This window comes from Hakea prostrata, chromosome 3 (genome assembly GCF_041222555.1).
Source record: "Hakea prostrata isolate BN-2017 chromosome 3, UWA_Hpros_2, whole genome shotgun sequence".
NCBI lineage: Eukaryota > Viridiplantae > Streptophyta > Magnoliopsida > Proteales > Proteaceae > Hakea > Hakea prostrata.
The window spans coordinates 694,038-705,511 of record NC_142602.1 but is presented as its reverse complement, the minus strand read 5'-3'; positions in this window follow the sequence as shown (position 1 = coordinate 705,511).

Genomic DNA, 11,474 nt, shown 5'->3' with positions numbered 1-11,474 from the left:
AGTAGATGACTTGCATTGGGCTAGGCTTTACTGTGACATGCGCCAGTACTTGACCAAATGGTGATGTGAGAGAGCGGTGACCGATTCCCCTTACCACGGTTTTTTTGATGACTTTACCGATCTTCCCCGGGCATTCCCAAGATATGGAATGGGAGAGTGACAGACGACCCAAAGAAGTACGGTGCTATGACTTAAAGCATGTCTACCTTAGAGACCAGCATTCATAGAGTTAGAACCATACTTGCATCATGTGTTCCATTTCATATTGCATCATGTTATGGCTTGTATCATATGGTTTATATGTTATGGAATGACTACCTTACTGAGTTCTTTCGAACTCACTCCTTTTTGCAACATATTTTGTTAGACTTTTCTGCACGTACTACCACTGTTGACTGTGGCAGTCAACCCTCTGAAGACCAAGTTGATGACCTGTACCCTACTGGTCACGGTGTACAAGTTGGTGAAGACTAGCAGTCTGAGATTGGGACTTATCTGGAGCAGTTCGGCCCTTGCACTTGTGTGCAAGTATTGGGATATCGTCCCATTTTCTTTTAACCTTTTATTTGATTCGTCGAGACCGTAGTTTAGTTTGTTCCCTTGTCATTTTGGGAATCGGTTGTAATCTTTAATTTTAAATCAATCTACCTTCCGCTAATATTATAATAGGACGGGTTTCCTCCCTCCTTTTCACACTTGATTGTTTATTCTAATGAAATCCTTTCCGCACTCTGATGTTATTCGTGAATCCTTTTGAGGTACTTTCTCGACTTTTATTATTAAATTATTTGAATACAAGGAATTGTTCTTGCTTTTGATTATATTATTGTGCTAAGTGACTATGATCGTTCCTAAACTTGATCGGCGGGACTGTAATTCACTCCCTGGGTAATCCAAATAGGGTATTCCCTTGGTGGATTTAGGGCGGGATGTGACACTTGGGCTCATGGGTGCTCGAGACCGGTGAGTTATATCCGTGAGAGGACATGAGAGCTTCCCGTTTACCATATGTGGATAACCAATAGGGTTGATGAGTCCGTAGTCTGGGACTATTAGGACTCTAGCGGAAAGGATACCGGAAAGGATCCCGAGAGGGGAGGAATGGAAGTATCTGGACCTGACTTGATGTAACTGAGTAGATGACTTGCATTGGGCTAGGCTTTTCCCTGACATGCGCCGGTACTTATGCCAAATGGTTTTGAGAGAGTGTGTTGACTTAACCCCCTGCCATGGTTTGTCCTGAGGGATGCCGGACCCACTACCAACAGGAGCCGTATGCGTGACCTACCCAAAGAAGTACGGTGCTATGACTTAAAGCATGTCTGCCATAGAGATCAACATACATAGAGTTTAGATGCATACATACCTTACTTGTTTCATATTGCATTGCATCTTGTTATGGTTTGCTTCCATGTTATTTATGTTGTTATGGATTAACTACCTTACTGAGTTTCTTCGAAACTCATTCCTTTTGTACATTGTTTTTGTTAGACTATTCTACAGGTACTGATTACTATGGCAAAAGGTACGATGAAGCGCAAGCCGATGAAGCGTACTACACGCAAGGTGTTGGCAACCATCAAGATTACTCTGATGATCCCTCAGTTGATCAAGCTGCGTAGTACGATTAAAGACAACGTATACGTGGAACGTTTCAAATGGATTGATGAAGTCCACTATTTTGAAGACGTTATTTATAGAATGGAAAACCCTGATGTTAGATATTTCTCTTAGTTCCATTGTTTTAGATATTATTTCTTTTAGACTTACATTCTGCGTTCCGCTGTATTTTGTGGAGTGGGTTTCCACCTCACTCTACTTCTTTTGATGTGATTACATCTGGTATCATTTTTGCACTCTGATTATATTGATTAATCATTTCTTGACTTTAATCTTTTGTTTATAATATTTTAAACCCTGATTATTTCCTGTTTATGATTATGTTATTGTATATGTGGGAGGATGATTTCCTCATTACTTGATCTTCGGGGCTGTGGATCACACTCTCGGGTATGCCAATTAGGGTATCGGTTGGGAGGATGTGACATATATGCTCACTGGACTCCATCTTGTTGTATTATTTTTAATATAATAAAATAATATATGTTTCATATTATTGGATTTATAAGTGCGGAAGACTTTCCTTTTGTTTATTTTAGGAAAATGTCTTTTATATAGTCCCACATTGGAAACCGAGATGTCGGAATCCAAGTTAATTAATAAGTACAGCCTATTAACTTTGATTTTTAACAATGAGACACGCCATTGTGTGTGCAGTGTACGAGCAAGGACGGTGTACCATCCGAGCTCGCACGCTTACGCACACGCGCGGCGTGGGCAGTGGACGTTTTCTGGCGCACGCACTTAGCACGCTTCAAGCGAGATCAGATCTGAACCGTGCATTTTTTATCAACGGCAGATCTAGGGCAATGGAAGTAAATCCATGAATGTCTATTCGATGGTTCTGTAAAACCCAGCCCTAACCTTGACCCGGAAACCTTGTTATTTGTAGGTCCAGTGACCCGAAGTAAAGTAAGAAGTCAACTTTGGGCCATCCCAGTGGAGGACTTGGTGTCTGGCTTTGAATCCATGAGAGTTGATGATGAGGTTCTATTTATGGAAACTGAATCTTGATGAAGATCGGATTAGTCGATGGACTTGGAGTGCTCTCTATCATGGTTTGAAGGCATTTCTACCTATTAGGTAAGTCACTTGATATGTGTGCAAAACCCCTTTAGGATTGGATTTGATCTGGGTCTTCAATTCCCTGTTTAGGAGTTGCTGAACTGATTGGTCGACTGATTGGTCGACTGGACCAGTCGACCAATCCACTCGACCAATGGGTGCTGTCTTTGGCAATTAGGTCTTGCTTGCTCTATTTAAGTCCAATCTCGAGTCTACTTCATATTTTCTGCCTCCAAACTCTTTGGAACGAACCAAAGACCTCTGCAAGTCATCTCCCTTGCATCCTTGGTGTTTTTCTTGACGGATCTTCGTCAAAACTCTTCCTTTTGCATCAAAGGTATGTCTACACTCTCTTCTTCTTCTCCATCTCTGTTTTTCTTTCCTTTTTGAGTTGAGACAGTAGAGGAGATGTTGCATTCTCTGTTGCAAACATCTCTGGACTTGTCTCTCATGATCTTCCTAAGGATTAATGGCTAATGCAATGATCTTAACCATGATCATTGCAAGCTTTTGAAGTAATCATGATCAAACCATGATCTAGTCTTTGTTTATCTTTTGATTTGAATTCTGATCTCCTTAGATCTACTATATTGATCATGTTAGTAGTCAATTGCTGTGTTTTCTTTTCATGATCCATGATTTATCAATCTCTAGTTGTTTCTCTTCTACCATACCATGTTTTCTTCATGAATCATGATAGTTACATATATGGTAGGTTTTGTTTCCTTATTTAGATTTATGCTCTTAGGTCTATTTTCTTGAAGATCTAAGTATGCTTTTCATGATACCTTTACCTGAATCAATGATTCATTCTCCTATTGTTCTTGTCTTTGATTTCTATCTTGAATTCTTCAAGAACCATGATTGATCTAATTATGGTAACTTTTTGTTTCCTAATTTGTATCTTGATGACTTGATTTGATTAGTGTTTTGAGATCCCCTATATGTTAGGATACTACTAATGTAGTTTACCCCTTGATTGGTACCCTTTTGAACCACCAAATTCGGATTTTATATCTTAAAACTCTGATTTTATAGGCTACTTGTCACATCCACCCAGCCGGTACCCTATCTGGCATACCCAGGATGTGATCCACAACCCCGAAGATCCATAGTTCAGGGACCACATAATCCACATCGACGATAATACAATCATGAACAGATAATAATCATAAACTAACAATGAATGATCATGGAATTCAGGAATAAGGTGTCAGACATAATCAGAGTGCGGAAATAAATATCAAATCAGATAAATTAAGAAGGCAGTGGGCGGAATCCACTCCTTCACCAAACGGAAGTGAGGTCAAAATTTAGTTAAGTACAAGTCTCAAATTATAAAGGTAAGTTAAAGTTATTACAATTCTTCTAAGTATACTGTCACAAAAGAAGGGGTAACTACTCATAAGTCTCCTCCATAATAAATATATCTTCTTCAAAGTTGAGGACCATGGAGACCCAACATGACTGCTCCCATACAACTCCGGGGCTAACCCTGGTACGCCTGGTAATCTTCTTCGGTATGGTCACCGAAGTCTTCAACGTAGCCAGCCTCCGGATGGTAGTATGAGGTATCTGGGTCCGCCTCGGGGAGGGGTGCCATCGAGTAATCACCCGTAGAATAGCCTAACAAAATATTGCAACGAAGAAAAGGAATGAGTTCAAAAGAACTCAACAAGGAAGTTATCCCACCACACATAAACCACAAGATAATCATAAAATGATGCAGATGATATGAGGCATATAATGCAATATGACTTTATTCTAAGTATGCTGGTCATCTATGGTAGACATGCTTTAAGTCATAGCACCATACTTCTTTAGGTAGTCTCGGTCACTCATCACCGGGGGAATTGGGTCCGCATCCCTCTTGGACAAATCCATGGTCGGGGTTTCGGTCACCGCTCTCTCACATCACCGTTTGGTCTAAGTATTGGCGCATGTCAGGGTATAGCCTAGCCCAATGCAAGTCATCTACTTAATCATATCATGCCAGTTCCAGATACTTCCATCCCTCCCCTCTCGGGATCCTTTCCGGTATCCTTCACACTAGAGTCACGGATATTACTCACCGGACTCATCAACCCTATTGGTCATCCACAAATGGTAAACGGGAAGCTCTCACGTCCCTCTCACGGATCATTTCACCGGTCTTGAGTGCCCGTGAGCCCAAGTCTAGCCATTTGTAACCCTACCAATAAATGGCCCCTTTTGGGTAACCGTAATGCAATTTATGTCCTCTCACGGAGTGGATACCGGTCTTGAGCGCCCACAAATCCACACTACTACCATGGGTTGTTCGGTCTCAATGCCCTTCCGAATCGGGTCTGATATGATAGGGACATCCTAGCCATACATCTAGACAAATCCTATGCATGTCATTCAATAACCCGGGAAAGCGTCAATGGACACCTTCGGAGAACATCCCATACTATTCCCTCCGATGTCCAAGGACAGAAGCACCAGTAGGGTACCCCTCAATCCCAAGTTATACTTAAGCAATCACATGCCCAAGTTCATCATATCAGTTCACAAGATACAACGTCATAATAAACATTCAATTCATGACATTGACATAAGTCATCATATATTGAAATTGATAAACATGATAAAACATTGAAGTAATATAATGTAAACACAAAGCTACTGTTAAAAGACATATGTAGCAAGTCTAACACGATAAGAATATGAAATAGAAACTATATTTACTAGGTTAGGAATACCAAGTCAAGATTTCCATATCCTAGGTAATTACATCGATAACTATCCTTACCTTGAATCGGAGAAGAGAATGGTCCAAGATCACAAGCAGTGGCCCAAATAGTCTTAAAGTCCTAAACAAGCATATATGAAAGGTTAGAGAAGAAATCAGAACAATCGGAGATCAAACGAATCAGAACTGGGCAAAAGTTGCTGACAGCAACTCTATTGGTCGATACATTTGGTCGATAGTATCGACCAATAGTATCGACCAAATCACTTCCAGGACAGCAAGCTGGCTTTTCGGATTCTTGCCCAGATTTCGTCTTCCGGGTCTCGGATTGACATGAAACTTGGAGGATAGTCTAAGCACAACATGGGGACACTAATTATCAAGAAACTTTCATAATCCAATGGTCCATTTGGAAATCCCCAAATTGACATATTAAGGTTAAGAGTTGTAGATCATGGCATTGGCTATATCTCAATGCAAATTAGGGGAAAACATGGGGGATTAGGTAGGGAATCATTTAGAAGTAACATGGAGCACATATGCAAGGTATAGATTAGGTTAATCATGAGCTTCATCTCAGTTTTGGTAAATAAAGCAAGTTGGTAAGCAATAAATCATGGAAATGTGTAGTCAATGATCATGAGGTGAATCAATCATAGTCATATCGGTGAAAATATCATTGTATGGGGTTTAGAAGGTTCATGGCAAGGTGTATGCAAGGTTGCAGCACCTTGGCCATGGTCCCAACAGTAAAATAGAGAAAAGATGAGTGAGAAAGTGATTAGGAGAGAGAGTCATACCTTTAAAGTGGAACAAGAAAGTAGGAATGAGTGGTTGGCAATGATTGATGAAGAAGATGCTTCACCACTACCAAGGAGGAGTTCTTGGGAGGCTCTCTCACGTTCCCAGATGTTAAAAACGCGAGAATAGGGCTCCAGTCTCGAGGAATAAATAAATAGAAAAGAATATTCCAAGAATCTTTAAATCTGGGCTCAACGAGACTTGTTGGTCGATACCTTTGGTCGATGGTATCGACCAATAGTATCGACCAAAACAATCTCTCGCAGAAATTTTACAGAATAGTTCAGCAACTTTAGGTGCGGACTTGGAGGGCTATACAAGGTCAAATTGCATGGGGTTTTCTCCTACAGTTCACTCAAGAGGTCTAGTTTCAGGGAGTACCTTCGGATTACGCACAGGAGTCCGTTTGCTATTTCAACTGTCTCGCTCTTCATCAGTGCGCAGATTCTAACTTAGCACTGGTAATGTGCTCAAGGAAGGAGCAGCATCATCAATGTCCATAAACTGGAATCCCGACATTACGTCATCAACCAGTAGGGCCCATAAGTCCCTCCTACCACCATTTCGGGTCTTTGGACCTACAAACATAACAATGACCGGGTCGGGTCAAGGTTAGGTAAAAGCTGGATTTTACATTCTTCCCCCCTTAAAAGAATTTCGTCCTCGAAATTGAAAGCGTACCTGTGCTCCCAAAAAGATGAGGAAACTTCTCCTTCATTTCGTCTTCCTTTTCCCATGAAGCTTCTTCCGGGGTATGGTTCTTCCACCGAATCTTCACCAAAGGGATGGTGCGATTCCGCAGCTGCTTGTCCTTTTTATCTAGGATTTCAGCTGGTCCTTCATCGTAAGAAAGATCAGCACTAAGTCCTTCGGGTGCTTGCTGTAGTATGTGTTCCGGGTTCTCTATGTACTTCCGAAGCATCGAAACATGGAACACATTGTGAACTCCAGCAAGAGATGGAGGCAAGGCCAAGCGATAAGCAACAGGTCCAACCCTTTCCAAGATTTCAAAAGGTCCGATGAAGCGGGGGCTAAGCTTTCCCCTCACATTGAATCTCATCACACCTTTCATAGGTGATACCTTAAGGAAAACTTTCTCTCCAATAGGAAACTCCAGATCGGTCCTTCTCTTGTCGGCATAGGATTTCTGTCTTGACTGAGCAGACTTAATCCTCTCTCTAATCATGTCGACCATAGCACTTGTAGCTTCAATCATTTCCGGGCCTAAGACTTTTCTTTCACCTGTCTCAGTCCAATACAAAGGCGTTCTACAAGTGTTACCGTACAAAGCTTTAAAAGGAGCCATGCCTATTGTTGATTGATAACTGTTGTTATAGGCAAACTCCACTAAAGCTAAGTGTTCATCCCAATTTCCACCCATGTCCACCACACAAGATCTAAGCATATCTTCTAAAATTTGAATCGTCCGCTCAAATTGTCCATCAGACTGGGGATGATGAGCTGTACTCAGGTTTAATTGGGTTCCCAGGGCTTTCTGCAATCCATTCCAAAACCTTGAGGTGAACCTAGGATCACGATCAGACACAATACTCACCGGCACACCGTGTAGACGAACCACGTTGTCCACATAGAGTCTAGCTAGCTTGTCCAAAGTGTAGGTGATCTTCATAGGTATGAAATGGGCTGATTTAGTCAACCTATCTACAACCACCCACACAGTGTCATTTCCTTTACTTGTCCGCGGCAAGCTAGTCACGAAGTCCATGGATATATCTTCCCACTTCCAACTAGGAACGGGAAGGGGCTGAAGCAATCCGGACGGAGGTTGGCGAACGGCTTTAACACGCTGACAAGTCTCACACTTGGCAACAAAGTCTTCCACATCCGCTTTCAAGCTATTCCACCAAAAATGTTCCCTTAAGTCTTTATACATTTTGGTACCCCTAGGGTGTATTGTAAAGATCGACTGGTGTGCTTCTTTCAATATTTCCTTCTTGATTTCATCAACAGCAGGCACACAGAGTCTACCTCTAAACAATAAGGCACCATCTAAAGATGTACTAAAAGCAGGGTCCATCTCTGAATTCGTGGCAACCTTCCCAATCTTCTCTCTCAGTTCAGGGTCAGAACTTTGCAAAGCGACGATCCGGTCTCTAAGGGTGGATCTTGCCGTCATGGCAAAAAGAATACAATCCGAACCCTCAGGAACCACTTCTAAGCCAAACCTTTCCATTGACAGCAACAAAGGTCGATTCAAAGCACACAAGTTCAAATCCTTCTTCTGACTCTTCCTACTAAGAGCATCCGCAACTACATTTGCTTTACCTGGGTGATATTGGATGTCACAATCATAGTCAGAAACCAACTCCAGCCATCTTCTTTGTCTCATATTCAGCTCTTTCTGGGTGAAGAAGTATTTCAAACTCTTATGATCTGTGAAGATAGCGATCTTCTCACCGTATATGTAATGTCTCCAAATCTTTAAAGCAAAAACAACGGTGGCAAGCTCTAAGTCGTGAGTGGGATAATTCCGCTCATAGTCTTTCAATTGCCGAGAAGCATAAGCCACAACTTTGTCGTGTTGCATCAACACGCAACCCAATCCGATCATGGAAGCATCGGTGTAGATCATCAACCCACCGGAACTATCAGGTATAGTCAAAACCGGGGCGCTTGTCAATCTAACCTTCAGCTCCTCAAAATTCCTCTCGCAAGACTCGGTCCAAACGAACTTCTCTTCCTTTCTAGTTAGCTTAGTCATAGGGGCAGCCAACCTAGAAAAATTCTCGATAAATCTCCGATAGTATCCTGCCAATCCAAGGAAACTTCTTATCTCAGTCACGGTCTTCGGTCTTTCCCAATCGGTAACGGTTTGCACTTTTTCCGGGTCGACACAAATACCTTCGGCTGAAACAACATGGCCAAGAAACACTACCCTTGAGAGCCAAAAGTCACACTTGCCAAACTTAGCATAGAGTTTCTTTTCTCTCAACCTTTGCAAAGTGAAGTTCAGATGTTCCGCATGCTCTTCTTCATTCTTCGAGTAAATCAAGATGTCATCAATGAATACGATCACAAACTTATCGAGCAAATCATGAAATACCCGGTTCATGAGGTCCATGAACACGGCAGGGGCATTTGTTAAGCCAAAAGGCATAACTTTGAATTCATAGTGTCCATACCTTGTTCAGAACGCCGTCTTAAAGATATCACTTGACTTCACTTTCAACTGGTGATACCCTGATCTTAAGTCAATCTTCGAGAAAACAGACGCGCCCTTCAACTCGGTCAAACAGGTCATCAATCCGAGGCAACGGGTATCTGTTCTTGATCGTTAACTTGTTCAACTCTCTCGTAGTCAATGCATAGGCGCATACTACCATCTTTCTTCTTAACGAACAAGACCGGAGCTCCCTGGGGTGACACACTTGGCTGCACAAAACCTCTATCCAGGAGTTCATTCAGCTGAGCTTGCAACTCCTCTAGCTCGGTAGGCGCCATCCTCGTAAGGAGCTTTAGACACCGGAGACGCTCTAGGAGTTAAGTCTATGGAAAACTCAACCTCTCTATCGTGGGGTAGTCCCGATAAATCGTCTGGAAACACATCAGCGAAGTTACAAACTACACTGACATTTTCAGGTCTCTTCTTTTCCTTAACCTTGCTTCCAGATGAAACATCTTCCACTAGGGAGTGGACTTGCATTAAAGCGGTCAAAGTCTTCTTGCTCACTCTTCCCTTCCTTCCTTGGAACTCCAAAACTGAATTCCCCTCCAATCGGAATTGGATCTTCTTTGAAGAGCACAAGATCACAACGTTGTAGGATGTCAACCAATCAATTCCCAAGATCACGTCGAAATCTCTCATATCGAACAACACCAACCTTGCCTTCAAGTTCAAACCACAAACACAAACAGGACATTCCTCTAACACTTTATCTAGTTTAACAGTAGACCCAACAGGGGTACAAATTGATAAATAACTAGACAAACATTTGGGTGTTAGGTTAGTCTTCACAGCAAAAGTAGATGCAATGAATGAATGAGATGCACCCGTATCAAACAATACAAATGCTGGTAAAGAGGCGACTAACAATGTACCTGTAACAACATCATGACAAGCTTCTTGGTCAGTACCAGATATACTGAAGACTCTGCCGGCAGGAGGGGCAGGGACACTCTTCTGAACAGGAGCACCGGGCTGAACAGACTTCTTGGGGCAGAGGCGGGCAAAATGGCCGGGCTGTTTGCAAAAGAAGCAAACATTATCCTTCGGTCCAACAGAGGTAGCTGCCACTGGAGGTCTCTGAAATGCAGGCCTGGGGTGTACCATTCCAGGTAGAGAAGGCTAAACAATTCCTGCAGGTCGGGTCCCACTAGTCTTGCCATACTGGCCTACATGAGCAGCACTGGGACTCGGCCCAACACTCCGGGGCTGATAGGTGGGAGTGGGGTACGGTGCAGGCTTCACAAAACGACGGTCAGTACGATCAACAAATCCAGAAGGTCTGGATTGCCAAGGTTTCTGTGCTCGCACATTCTCCTTCTCAGTTTCCTCAATTTTCTTCGCATTCTCCACGGCCTGAGCATAGTCTCCAAGAGGTAAGGCAGTGAGGTGGACTTTGATCGAAGGTCGCAGCCCTTTGAAAAATTTCTTCGCCTTGGCAACATCGGAACTCAAAGAATCAGGAGCGAAGAAAAAGAGTTCTTCAAACTTCGCTGGTATTCCAAGACAGAAAAGGGCACCTTGTACCAATGCCATGAATTCTGCCTCTTTGGCATCCTTTACCGACTCAGGGAAATAGTTCCTACAAAATGCTTCCTTGAACAACTCCCAAGTAACCACACCAAAGCATGAAGGTTCTCTAGAATAGGCCTGGTGGAGGTCCACCATGCATCGCCTTCATGTTGGAGCTTCGTTTCGCAAACAACACCTTCGATTATCCGAACACCGCAGTGTCTAAATGCCTTTTCCAATTCTCTCAACCATCTATTAGGAAAGAGGGTGTCCTTGGTCATTCCGGTAAAAGATTGTACTTGGAGTTTAAGAAAACTTTCCATCAGCTTGGTATGCGGGATCTCAGTGGACCTCTCCACATACGGAGCTGCACGGCCAGGGTTTCTTGAACCACTTGCTCGGTTCTCTTCTCGCATAGCCAAAAATCCGGTCATCATTTGATTGAATTGCGCCGCTTGTTGCTGCATCATGTTGGTCATAATGCTAGCAATGTCTCTGAAGCTTCCGATTTCAGGAGCATCGGGAACTCCATTAGGGGCGGGGTGCTCTCCTTGTCTTTGCTGGTCCGGGGTCCCAGCA